General features: G+C 42.5%; 1 protein-coding gene across 5 annotated transcripts in view; it reads right to left on the reverse strand.

Annotated features, from left to right (window-relative positions):
* The window catches only part of gbe1b (glucan (1,4-alpha-), branching enzyme 1b), a 599,646-nt gene that overhangs the window by 388,157 nt on the left and 197,535 nt on the right, over window positions 1-13,954 (reverse strand). The window lies entirely within an intron of this gene.

A 13,954-nucleotide genomic window follows, 5' to 3' on the forward strand; every position in this document is an offset into this window, starting at 1 on the left:
ATAAATATCACATAATTGTTACAGTGCAGGAGGCTATTTGGCCCATCGTGCCTGCACCAGCTGAGTGAGCATTATGACTCAGTGCCATTCTCCTGCCTTTTCCCCATAACCTTGCACATATTTTCTATTCAAATAATTATCTAATGCCCTCTCGAACGCCTCAACTGAACCTGCCTCCACCACACATCCAGGCAATGCATTGCAGAGCCGAATCACTTGCTGTGTGAAACAGTTCTTTTCCCACATAGCATTTGCTTCTTTTGCAAATCATTTTAAATCTGTGCCCTCTCATTCTCAATCCTTTAATGAGCAGGAACAGTTTCTCCCTATCTACTTTGTCCAACAGTACATTGGTAATGAAAAAGTTGTATTTTTATTCCTCATAGGAGTGAACTTTTAAAGTTGCAGAATTGATGAAACAGGTTTAAATTGATATGGTGATGCTTTTTAATGAATGATCTAAAGTTTTTCAAAGTATTGATTTGAATAGCATAAGTTAATTCCCATAGTCCAATAGGATTTGTGAAGGCAACCATTTGGTCTGTTGAGATGCATGTAAAGTTCAAATTGTTTTTCATTTATTTAAGTATTCAAATAATCTGTTTCCTTCATTGAATGAACAGCATTGTTCCTTTGAAGTAGAGGGAAGATGAGAATTTTTTTTTTTAAAAGCACCGAGTAAAAATTATACTCTATAGTGATTTTCAAAAGGGAATTGGACAAATTTGCAGGGCTATGGGAAAAGAAAAGGGGAGTGAGACTAATTCGACAGATCATCCAAACAGCCAACATAGACACAATGAGCTGAGTGGCTTCTTTCTGTCCTGTATAATTCTAAGCTAAGTAATCCCTACTACCAAACCAGGAATACATGCGACAGGAGCTCAGAATGGGATCCCCACTAGTCCATGTTTAAACATGAACAACAATGCCCGAGAATATCATACATGTCCTTAACTTCAACAAATGGGGAAGCGCAATATACTCACACTTCCCCCAATCTCAACAAGATTATTAAAGGTGGATGGTGAGGGTGGAGATTGCGGGTGGTGGTGGGGGGGGCAGCTGATGACAGAAAGAGAAAACTAAAGTTGCTTGGTGACAGGAAGGAAGTCATACGAACATATAAATTAGGAGTAGGCCATTTGACCCCTTGAGCCTACTCCTCCATTCAATAAGATCATGGCTGATCTAATTTCAACCTCAACTCCACATTCCTGCCTACCCCCAATAACCTTTCACCCACTTGTTTATCAAGAATCTACTCCTGCCTTAAAGATATTCAAAGACCATCTCCAACAAGCAGTTCAAGAAGGCAGCTCCCCACTATCTTCTCGAGGGCAACGAGGGATGGGCAATAAATGCTGGCCCAGCCAGCAACGCCTACATCCCGTGCATAATATTTTTTTCAAAAAAGTATTGCCCTGTTATGTCACAGGAGATGGTAACTGCCAAGCTGCTCAAATCCCAAAGGGAAACTTGAAACAGCTGCCACAACTGTTTTGCAATTTGTATTTTATTTCGAGATATGTGCCTTGAATTCATTAGTAATAGAGGTTCTTTACAAAACTAAGTTAAACATTTATTAATAGAAGAAAAAATTTTGAGCACATACATAGGGTCTACAATTAATATAACAGCTCCTAGATCCCCTAATTAATCTGACTCCCAGTTACACCTCTATGAAGGCAACAGTAAAAACAAAGACATTTCAACAGACCCAGGCAGAGCACACAATACCCTGGACGGTAATATTCACAGTGAGTTTTCTTAGCTTTGGTTCCTCTAGACAGCAGCTTGATGCATAGAGTCTGAGGCTTTTCACGTTTGTTAGATCTTAGATGCCTTCCCCTTTACACATAATCTCATCTCCTTTAAGCATCTCCTTTATCCCTTTTTAGTGTAAATTCCATTGTTCTAATAGGTTTTTGCAACTTTACTTTTCTCACAATACAAACCTTTCATAGTAAGGTTTACTCTAAGTAACCTCTGGGGAAAATAAACACACTGTTTGGTTTAGCTTCTTAAGGCTAGGTGTAACATCTTACCATCTCTTTGAAATTCAAACTAGCCTAATTATCTAAAAATGCAAATGTTCCTCACACCTCAAATTCTAAAACTTCAGCCATGTTTAAGTATTTAGCATTTCAAACCTAGCTTCCCTTTTGATAGCTCAAAAGCTCCAGACCAGCTGCCTCCAATTCAATTAAATCCCCCCCACACACATCCGCACAGAGAAACTAATCCAAACACCACTATTAACCTACCTTTACAGTAAATCACAATAATATTATGAAAATTATTATATTTTCATGACAGTCCCTTGACATTCATTGCTGAATCCCCTGCTATCAACATCCTGGGGGTTACCATTGACCACAAACTGAACTTGCCTAGCCATATAAACACTGTGGCTGCAAGAACAGGTCAGAGGCTGGGAATCCTGCGACAAGTAACTCGCCTCCTGACTCCCCAAAGCCTGTCCACCATCTACAAGGCACAAGTCAGGAGCATGATGCAATACTCTCCAATTGTCTGGATGAGTGCAGTTCCAACAACACTCAAGAAGCTCGACACCATTCAGGACAAAGCAGCCCACTTGTTTGACATTCCATCCACAAACATTCACTCTCCCCATCACCAATGCCCAGTGGCAGCAGTGTATACCATCTATAAGATGTACTTCAGAAACACACCAAGGCTCCTTAGACAACATCTTCCAAACCTACGTCCGCTCCACCATCCTGACTTGGAAATATATCGCTGCTCCTTCACTGTCACTGGGTCAAAATCCTGGAACTCCCTCCCCAACAGCACTGTGGGTGTACCTACACCTAACGGACTGCAGCGGTTCAAGAAGGCAGCTCACCACCACCTTCTCAAGGGCAGTTAGGGGTGGGCAATAAATGCTGGCCTAGCCAACAAAGCCCACATCCCTTGACTGAATAAAAAAAATTCAAAGACTCTGCCACAACAACCTTATGAGGAAGAGAATCTCAAATTCTCTCAATCCTCAGGGAAAGAAATTTTCCTCGTCGCTGTCTTAAATGGGCGACCTCTTATTTTTCAACAGTGACCCCTAGTTCTAGATTCTCCCACAAGAGGAAATAATCTTTCTGCATTCACCCTGTCAAGTCACCTCAGGATCTTATGTGTTTCATTCAACTCTTGCTCTTCTAAACTCCAGTGGATACAAGCCTAACCTGTCCAGTCTTTCCTCATAAGACAACCTGCCCATTCCAGGTATTAATCTAGTAAACCTTCTCTGAACTGCTTTGAATGCATTTACATATTTCCTTAAATAAGGAGACCAATACTGTACACAGTATTCCAGATGTGGTCTCACCTATGCCCTGTATAACTGAAGTATAGCCTCCCTAGTCTTGTATTCAATTCCCCTCGCAATAAACAATAACATTCTATTGCTGATTACTTGCTGTACCTGCATACTAGCCTTTTGTGATTCCTGCACGAGAACACCCATTTCCCTCTGAATCTCAGAGCTCTGCAAATCTCTCAACATTTAGATAAAATATTTCTTTTTTATTCATCCTGCCAAAATGGACAACCTCACATTTTCTCACATTACACTCCATTTTCCAGATCTTTACCCACTCACGTAACCTATCTATATCTTTTTGTAGCCTCCTTATGTCCTCTTCACAGCTTACTTTCCTACCTATCTTTGTCATCAGAAAATTTAGCACCATACCACCGGTCCCTTCAAATCATTTATGTAAATTGTGAAAAGTTGAGGCCCCAGCACTGATCCCTGTGGCACACCACTTGTTACATCTAGCCAACCAGAAAATGACCCATTTATGCTCACCCTCTGTTTTCTGTTAGGTAGCCAATCTTCTGTCCATGCCAATGTTAGCCCCTGCACCATGAGCTTTTATTTTCCACAATAATCTTTGATGTGGCACCTTATCAAAGGCTTTCTGAAAATCTAAGTACAGTACATCCACTGGTTCCCATTTATCCACAGTACATGTTGCTTCTTCAAAGAACTCCAATAAATTGGTTTAACATGATTTCCCTTTCACAAAACCATGTTGACTCTGCCTGATTACCTTGAATTTATCTAAGTGCCCTGTTATAACGCCTGCTATAAGTCAGTTCAGAACACTTCCATTTGCCCCTTGACAGCCCCTTCTGGTGAGGTGATGGGTGTCACAAACCAAGTGAAGTAGTAAATAGAGCCCATCATTCACTTTGTGCAATGTTGGTGTGTAAATGCCAACACCGTTGATACCAAATTCTTCTTCTGCCATCTTCAAATAACTGTTGAAAGGCTATTAAACTAGCCGAAAGGAATTTTCACATATACACGTTTGAAATTCAGATATTTATCTCAAGGGCGCTTGAATACAAAAGAGGTGAAGTTATGCTACAGTTGTATAAAGCTCTGGTTAGACCCCATCAGGAATACTGAGTTCAATTCTGGGCACTACACTTCAGGGAGGATCTACTGGCCTTGAAGGGTCGTGTAGATTTACCAGATTGATACCAGCGATAAAATATGATGACAGGTTGCACAGCTTAAGCTTGTATTCCCTCACGTATAGAAGATTAAAAAGGTGATCTAATTGAGGCGCTTAAGATGATTAAAGATGTTGAGGGAGTCCAGAACAATGGGAACATAATCTTAAAATTAGAGCTAGGCAGTTCAGGGGTAGTGGCAGGAAACACTTCTTCATGCAAAGGGGAGTAGAAATTTGTACTCTCCAACAAAAAGCTGTTGAGGCTGGGAGTCCATTAAACATTTCAAGACCAACATTAATAGCCAACGGACAGGTGCTGCCAGGCAGACTGAATATTTCCAGCCTTTTCTGCTTTATTTCGAATTTCCAACATCTGCAGTATTTTGCTTTTACTAGATTGGTGTTGGGCAAGGGTATTAAGGATTACAGAACAAAGGCAGGTAGACGAAGTTAAGATACAGGTCAGCCATAACCTAACTGATTAGCAGAATACGCTCACGACCTCCTGTTCCAAATCATAACTGGGCTCATTTCTCTACAAGACTGTGTACACATGATTTAAAACAAGGACTCATCTACCAGGTAACTGACATTGTTCTTTTAATTTTGGAAGGTTAATGCAGGAGGAAGAAAAACATGAAAAATAGTAAGCTGCCTTTAGCTACAGTGCTATACGAAGAAAATTGCAGTGCTCATAAAATATGGCAGATCTCCAGCTTCCAAGAGAGGGAGCCAAACAACAGCAATTCTCAATCTGCACGGTTCACCATAGAACCTGTACAAGGGGTTAAGGAACAAAAGTGGCTGGGTTTGGTAACACCACAATCCCCAGCTAGAATGGAGATGATTGGTAATTCCCACATTAATTACCCCTGGAGACCTCACTGCTGTAAGTGGCTGTGATTGATTTTACACACACAATTAGTATTCTTTAACTATCTTACGTTCACTGCATTTTTTCTGCTGAAATCACTGCTTTTTTCAGGAGATTTTTCTGCAGCTTAGATCATGAGTTCTTTTTTTATTACATAGCAATTCTTAAATAGACTCTACAATTATACCTGTTTCCACGCTCCTCCCCTGTCCACCCCAAATTCTGGCTGATAGTTGTGCCAATAGACACTCAGAAACAATAGCTAAAACAAACAGTGCTACCAATTGTCCTCTCAGTGAGATATCACGGCAGGACAGAAAAGAGACAGTGTGCCACATGCAAAGTCAAATGCCAAATGAAACTAGTTTAATCCAGTTATGGCTATATATACATATATACACAAGTGGCTACAAGAAGGTGCTATTACACTCCTCCCTCCTTAATGAGAAAGTACACAATGTTCAAATTCTATACAATTTATATACATTTCTTGTTTTTCACTTATTTACAAATCCAACTTAAATCACTAGTTTCCTATTCTTAAGAGGATACCTCCTTTCTTAATCCAAACTTCCAGAACTTGGGGAAGGACCTGGACCCACCTGGGCCTGAGTCTGAGAAGTTTTCTCCAACAAAGACCGATTTTAACCTTGACCTTCGATTTAATTTTCCCCTTCATATGACTGACTCAGGTCTGAACTGGTTTCAGACACAACTTGTATTGGAATAACTACTTGTGCTCTACTCATATCCCAACTATCTAATTCATCAGACTCATTTGATTCTTCCTAACTCCATTCTACATGAAACTCTGAAGGTAAAACATGAACTGTATATACAAACCTAACCTTTCCATTACCAAACATCTTGACTAAATATGTGCAAGACCACATATTTTCACCAGTCTTCCTGATAACCACTTCAACTACTTATGATGTCCTTTCACCTTAACCTCTGGTTCAACTTCACACTTCTTTCGCCCACTCTACCCGTATCAAGACACTCTGCCTGGATTCCTTCTCTTCTACTGACTGTGCTATATGTGGCTTCAGCAACGAAAACATTGTTCTAGGCTATCCTCCAGAAAACAACTCAGCTGGCGTTCTGTGGTGGGTAAACAAAAAATTCGGCCGTTTGTGATTCAATGACATCTGATGTTTCTGCCAATTTGTATCTAGCATTTTCTTAACAAGAGCGCACTGTGCATTCTGCTTTTGAAGCAGGATGATATGGTGTAACACTGTTTCACCCCGTTCATTCTCATGAATTTTACAAACTCTTCTGAACAAAACTGGAGTCCACTATCAGGCACAATTTCCTCTGGGAACCCATAAGCAGCAAACAAATTACGCAAAATATCTAGAGTTTTGCTAGTCGTTGTTCGGTTCATCAGAAACCCTCAAACCACTTCAAGTGGTTATCACAAGGAAGAGCTGTTGCCCTTCAAACTGCAAAATCTAAGAGCTGTCTCTGCTACATTTTGGCTGGCCATTTCCATTTTTTTGTAAATTTATTCTTTCACAGGGTGTGGCTGGGCCAGCAATTATTGCCCATCCCTAATTGTCCTTGAGAAGGTGGTGGTGAGCTGCTTTCTTAAACCACTGCAGGCCATTTGGTGTAGGTACATCCACAGTGCTGTTAGGGAGGGAGTTCCAAGATTTTGACCCAGCAGCAGTGAAGGAACGGCCATGTAGTTCCAAATCAGGATGGTGCGTGGATTGGAGGAGATCTTGCAGGTGGTGGTGTTCCCATGCATCTGCTGCCTTTGTCCTTCTATATGATAGTAGTTGCAGGTTTGGAAGGTGCTGTCGAAGGAGCCTTGAGAGTTGTTGCAGTGAATCTTGTAGATGGAACGCATTGCACCACTGTGCGTCAGCGGTAGAGGGGGTGAATGTTGAAGGTGGTGGATGTGGTGCTAATCGAGCAGGCTGCTTTGTCCTGGATGATGTCAATCTTCCTCAGTGTTGTTGAAGCTGCGCTCATCCTGGCAAGTGGAGAATATTCCTGACTTGAGCCTCGTCAGTGATGAACAGACTTTGGGGAGTCAGGAGGTGAGTTACTCTTTGCAGAATTCCCAGCCTCTGACCTGCTTTTGTAGCCAGGATATTTATATGTTACTGGGTATTACTGTTTGACATGTTCTACACCGTTTCACTGTGTGTTCTACGTCCTTATGTAATCCTGGCCAAAGATAGCTTCTTGCTAAACTCTTTGGACGTGGACATCCGCGGAGAGGCTATCAGAGTTGGATTGCCACTCCGCTCATACTTTAACTGGAAATCTTCTCAATCCTGTCTCACCCGACCTTCCAACTCAGGCGGGCGAGAACTGTGCAAGGCAGCATGCTCCTGAGGCCTTTGGCACAGCACTATGGAATCGGACAGAAGGAGGACATGCTCCCTATTTTTTTGAACAGCACTGGCTGCCGTAAATCAGTTAAGTTTAAAGGTCCAGCCACTTTCAAGCTAGGGAGAAGGTGGGTCTGTCAGGTAAATGACTGGAATTTGGCATGGGGGGGGTTTGCACACAGTTGAGGAAGGGGGGAGTCAGACAGTCAGCGGGAGAAATTGGACGGAGGGGGGAAATCAGGCAGTGGAGGTTGGGATTGGACAGTTAGGGGGATGGATAAAAATTGGACAGTCGGCGGGGGAGGGGAACAGGCAGTCGGGGAGGGAGATCAGACAGTCGGAGATGGATGGGGTGATCAAACAGTCAGGGGGTTAGGGAGATCGGACAATTAGGGAGAGCGGGCAGTTGGGCAGATCGGAAATTTGGGGGGGGTGAGTGGTGCTCGGACAGTCAGGCAGGGAGATTGGACAATCGTGTGGGGTGGGGGAGGGGAGCGATCGGAGATTCGGGGGCTGTTGGACAGTCGGGGGGGGGGAGGAATTTCGAGCAGTCAGGGAGGTGGGTGTCAGACAGTCGAAGGTGTGTAGGTCAGAAAGACCTACACATCATTGGGAGTAGTCAGGGTGTGGGGGGAATCCCCTGGGAGTTCGATGTGGGTCTGCACAATAGCTACCCAGAAGCTACAAGTGGTTTCAATTCTTCGGATTTTTTCTGGGTAACTATTGATGTAAGACAATCAGAACCATCTGAACTTTGTGATTTAAATCGCATTTCCCAATGGCTCCCAGTGCAGGGCAATTGACCATTGGAAGTTTGCACTTCCCAGGCAATTGATGTGAAATACTTACCTGGGAAATTCTAGGGGTCTCCCAAGTGCATCTTTGGTGTATCCCCCAGTTACACTGCCCTGGAGCTCGGAAGTTACAGCCCTTGGTCAAGCTCATCTTTCAGTGTTGATCATGAAGATTGTATAGCAAATGCGATCTGTGCCTTTCTGGAATTACATCTCTGGTTGCCCACATAACACAACCTTAATCAATGGGCAACTCATTCAAACGTATAAAAAGTAGCCCGATTTCTAAATCCAGTATCTGTATTGCCAAAACAAAAATAAAAATACCTGGAATAAACTCAGCAGGTCTGACAGCATCTGCAGAGAGGAACACAGTTAACGTTTCGAGTCCATATGAAGAGTCATACACACTCGAAGCGTTAACCATGTTCCTCTCCGCAGATGCTGTCAGACCTGCTGAGTTTTTCCAGGTATTTTTATTTTTGTTTTGGATTTCCAGCATCCGCAGCTTTTTGCTTTTATCTGTATTGGCCATCCTTTTGCAATATAGTCATATACCCATGCCAATGCTGGGTCCCTACGAGTTACTCTATCAATCTGCTGTGACTGGCAATTCACCCACGTGTGAAAAGAAAAATACATCCTCCCTATTAGGCTCCACCTCTGAGACGGATGATAATCTAGACATCGCATCAGCATCACAACGGTCTTCCAATTGTCTGTACTTAATGTCATACTGATAAACAGACAAAATCAAAGCCTATCTCTGCATTCGAGCTGCAGCTAAAGTGGGTACTGGAGATTTTAGATTCAAAACAGCCGTCAATGGCTTATGATCGGTTTCGATCATGAAAATACAACCATACCAGTATTTATGAAATAATCATGTATTAAAAATCAAAAACTAAGCATAATTTCGCTCACTGGATGGAGGGCGCAGGAGGTAAATGCAATCAGTCTTTCCTCACCATTATCCAACATGAGAGATCAGTGCACCTACTCCGTAAGGAGAGACATCACCTGCTAGCTTAATCTTTTTAGACATATTGTAATATACAAGGATTGTACCATCTACCAATTAACTTTTACACAACTGGAATGCTTCATCACCTTGTCCAATTCCATGGAATATTTTTCCCTCAACAGTTCATTCAATGGATCCAATTAGGTTGCCAAACTTGGTATGAATTTACCATAATAATTCACTAACCACAAAAAAGATATGAGCTCAGAGATATTCTGAGGGTGTGGCACATTTCTTATATCTTGAACTTTAATCTCGGTAGGATGCAACCCATCTTTGTCTACCCTGTGACCCAAATACTCTACAGAAACATTTCACAATTGTGAGCCTTCAACCGGACTCTATGCTTTACCAAACATTGGAGCACCTTCTTCAGCCGATCATGGGTCTGTATGTTTGAAGCTGAATTAATTGCCATCCAAATAGCACACCATTCCCTAAATTTTTTTTTATTCATTTACAGGATGTAGGCGGCGCTGGCTAGGCCACCATTTATTGCCTATCCCTAATTGCTCTTGAGAAGGTGGTGGTGTGCTGCCTTCTTGAACCGCTGCAGTCCATGTGGTATAGGTACACACACAGTGCTGTTAGGAAGGGAGTTCCAGGATTTTGACCCAGTGGCAGTGAAGGAACGGTGATATATTTCCAAGTCAGGGTGGTGAGTGACTTGGAGGGGAACTTCCAGGTGGTGATGTTTCAATGAGTCTGCTGCCCTCGTCCTTCTAGATAGCAGGGGTTGTGGGTTTGGAAGATGTGACCTAAGGAGCCTTGGCGAGTTCCTGCAGTGCATCTTGTAGATGGTACACACTGCTGCTACTGTGCGTCAGTGGTGGATGGAGCGAATGTTTGTGGATGGGGTGTCAATCAAGTGGGCTGTTTTGTCCTGGAAGGTGTCAAACCTCGAGTGTTCTTGGAGCTGCACTCATCGAGGCAAATGGAGAGTACTCCATCACACTCCTGACTTGTGCCTTGTAAGATGGTGGATGGGCTCTGGGGGTCAGGTGGTGAGTTACTCACCACAGAATTCATAGCCTCTTACCTGCTCTTATAGCCACAGTATTTATATGGCTAGTCCAGTGCAGTTTCTGATCAATGGTAACCCCCAGGATGTTGATAGTGGGAGATTCAGTGATGGTAGTGCCATTGAAAGTCATGGGGTAATGGTTAGATTCTCTCTTGTTGAATATGGTCATTGCCTGGTGGTTGTGTGGTGTGAATGTTACTTGCCACTTGTCAGCCCAAGCATGGATATTGTGCAGGTCTTGCTGCATTTGAACATGGATTGCTTCAGTATCTGAGGAGTCGCAAATGGTGCTGAACATTGTGCAATCATCAGCGAACATCCCCACTTCTGACCTTATGATGGAAGGTCATTGATGAAGCAGCTGAAGATGGTTGGGCCGAGGACACTACCCTGAGGAATTCCTACAGTGATATCCTGGAGCTGAGCTGACTGACCTCCAACAACCATAACCATCTTCCTTTGTGCTAGGTATGACTCCAACCAGCAAAGGGTTTCCCCCCTGATTCCCACTGACTCCAGTTTTGATAAGGCTCCTTGATGCGACACTGGGTCAAATACTGCCTTGATATCAAGGGCAATCACTCTCACCTCACCTCTGGAGTTCAGCTCTTTTGTCCATGTTTAAACCAAGCTTACATATAATTCCTTGTGAAATTTGGTTCATTACCCCTTGAAAAACTCTAGGGCTGAAGAAACACCAAATTGCAGCCTATGAAATTGAAATATACCCAAGTGTGCATTAATAGTCAAATATGACTTGAACTCATCATCTAACTTAAGTTGTAGACAGGCATTTGTCCCATCTAACTTTGAAAAAAACTGGCCTCCTGACAGCATTGTGAAAAGATCCTCCACATTTGGCATAATATCGGGTTACATTCCTCTACCTGATTTACAGTTACCTTATAACCCCCACATTTTCTTACATGACCATCTGACTTTGGTGCAACCATTATAGGAGTAGCCCAATGAGTCTGTTCTACTTTAGAGATAATGTTCTCAGTCTCAAGACTTTTCAGCTGTTGCCCTACTTTCTCCCTTAGGGCACAGGATACTGGACAAGGCCTACAATAAATTGGTCTTGCGTTCCTTTGGACCAATACATTATATCTGCCTTATATCCTTGAATCGGTTTGCCACTTTCACTAAATGCCCAAGGGTGCTTAGCGATCAGGTTGTCTTTTGACGTGAATTTCACTTCTACATGAAAAAGCTCATTTCAATTGCACTTAAATGATGTTAACCAGTTTCTCCTGAACAAGACTGGCTTTTTAACCCTTCACCACAATGATGGGCAATTTTGCGCGTTGCTCCTTGTAAGTGACTAGAACTGACATACATCCCATTACAGGAATTTTCTTTCCTCCATAATTTCATAATTCTGTGTGTGATTTCTCCAGCTGATACTGACTCAAATTTTCATGGTATAGCAATTCAGCAATCATGTGGACTGATGCACCCATGTTGACCTCCATATTTACCAAAGCTCTATCCAACCCTGCATGAGCTATGATGTCCTGCGAATTTCCATTGGACATCCTTGTACTTTGGATCATTAGGGTCTCAACTGACCCTTCACTGACCTGGTGCTGTTCGACAACCGTATGCAGTGACTGTCGTTATCACCAGCCAGCATTTTCTCTATTTACATTCCTTCAACATTGCTTGGCAAGATGATCCTTTTTCTTGCAGTTACAGCACACTGCCTTCACAATTGGACAATTTTGTGCCCATTGCAGTTCTAAGCACCAGTCACAGGGCTTTTTAGTACCACTGCTACTACTAACTGCTGCCGTTAGGCCTTCTGCTTACTTAGCTGCAGTTTGCTTACTTCAATAGACAACTGGCAGTTGTTAACTCTGACTTTTCAAGTCATGTTCCATCATGTTCTTGGGCAAAGTTGTTTGGCAAACTATGTCAAAACTTTGGCAATGTCAGTAACTTACTGCAAATGCGTTCACTTTTTAAACCGCACGCATCTGTTCTGTAATTCTCTCTCTTGAAAGAAATTGCAATGAATGGACAGTTTTTTTCAAAACCACGATAAACTCTCCAATGTCCTCATTGGGCAACTGATTCCATGTTCCAGCCTGATAGCTTTCATGGCTTGGGACAGTACTGCTGCTCAAGCTTACACAAAACATCCAACAGCGTGGTGTCTTTTGGCTTAGGATTGAGCAAATTCTTGAGTACTTCAGGCACTTCTAGGCCTGCTTCAGTCAGAAATATCACCCTTTTCATTCCCCACTGCCCGATTAACAGCTGGATCATCAGGAAAATTGAGGAAACTATTGGTAGTGAAAAACAGTTCTAGCAACTCCACGTACGCATCTAAAGACTCTCAGTCACAACATTTCCCCAGTTACTCAATAATACCAGTTAATGCAGCTACCTTCGAAGGTCAGTCCACTCATGTATCCAAACAGCCTTTTCACCAGCCCCAGATTTTTAAAACTATTTCTCAGCAAAAAAAAACTAAATTCCTCTACTGGTTTGCTGGAAGCTTCTGCGAATTTGTCCAGCAAGAGATTCCAAAACCCTATCCTCATCGCCAGACGGTGATATCTTTACAGGGCAGTAAAGAGACAGTGTGCCACATGTAAGTCAGGTACCAACTGAAACTAGTTTAATGTGGTTTTGGCTATATATACATACATACACACACACACACACACACACACACACACACACACAAATGGCCACAAGAGGGAATCAAATAGATTTCTGGACTCTAAAGGCATCAAGTGGTATGGGGAGAGCACAGGAGTATGGCATTGAGACAGAGGATCAGCCATGATCATATTGAAAGGCAGAGCAGGCTCGAAGGGCCAAATGACCTAATCCGGCTCCTATTTTCTATGTTTCTATTACACTCAGAACCTCCCTGTGCTAAGTGTAAACCTTTGACTTGTGGCAAATCACCTTCATTGCAAACTACTTCTACACTCCACATCTCCCAGGGTAGAGTACTAAACCAGTTCCGAGCTTGGAGAAAAATCCTTCAATTTTAACATTTTGCATTTATATTTCGCCTTTAACATCGTGAAACATCCCAAGAAGCATCACAGGAATGATGACAAACAAAAATTAATACCAAGCCACAAAGAGATTCAGGGGACCAAAAACTTAAATAAACAGTATCTTAAAGGGGGAGAGTGTGCTAGAGAGGTTTAGGAAGAGAATTCCTAATGGCTCAGCAATGAAAATTAAAGATGTGCAAGAGGTCAGAATTGAAGGAGTGCAGATGTCTCAGTGGGTTGTAGAGGTGGCAAAAGTTACAGCGATAGGGTGGATGAGACAACGAAGCAATTCAGAAAAAAAATGTTTGAACACATTTCACATCGAAGCAGAGATAGAGGAAATGACAGGAGTAGCAGCATTCGGCTGGTGTGAGGCATGGATTCAA

The sequence above is a fragment of the Cetorhinus maximus genome, chromosome 16 (assembly GCF_964194155.1).
Source record: "Cetorhinus maximus chromosome 16, sCetMax3.hap1.1, whole genome shotgun sequence".
Lineage (NCBI taxonomy): Eukaryota > Metazoa > Chordata > Chondrichthyes > Lamniformes > Cetorhinidae > Cetorhinus > Cetorhinus maximus.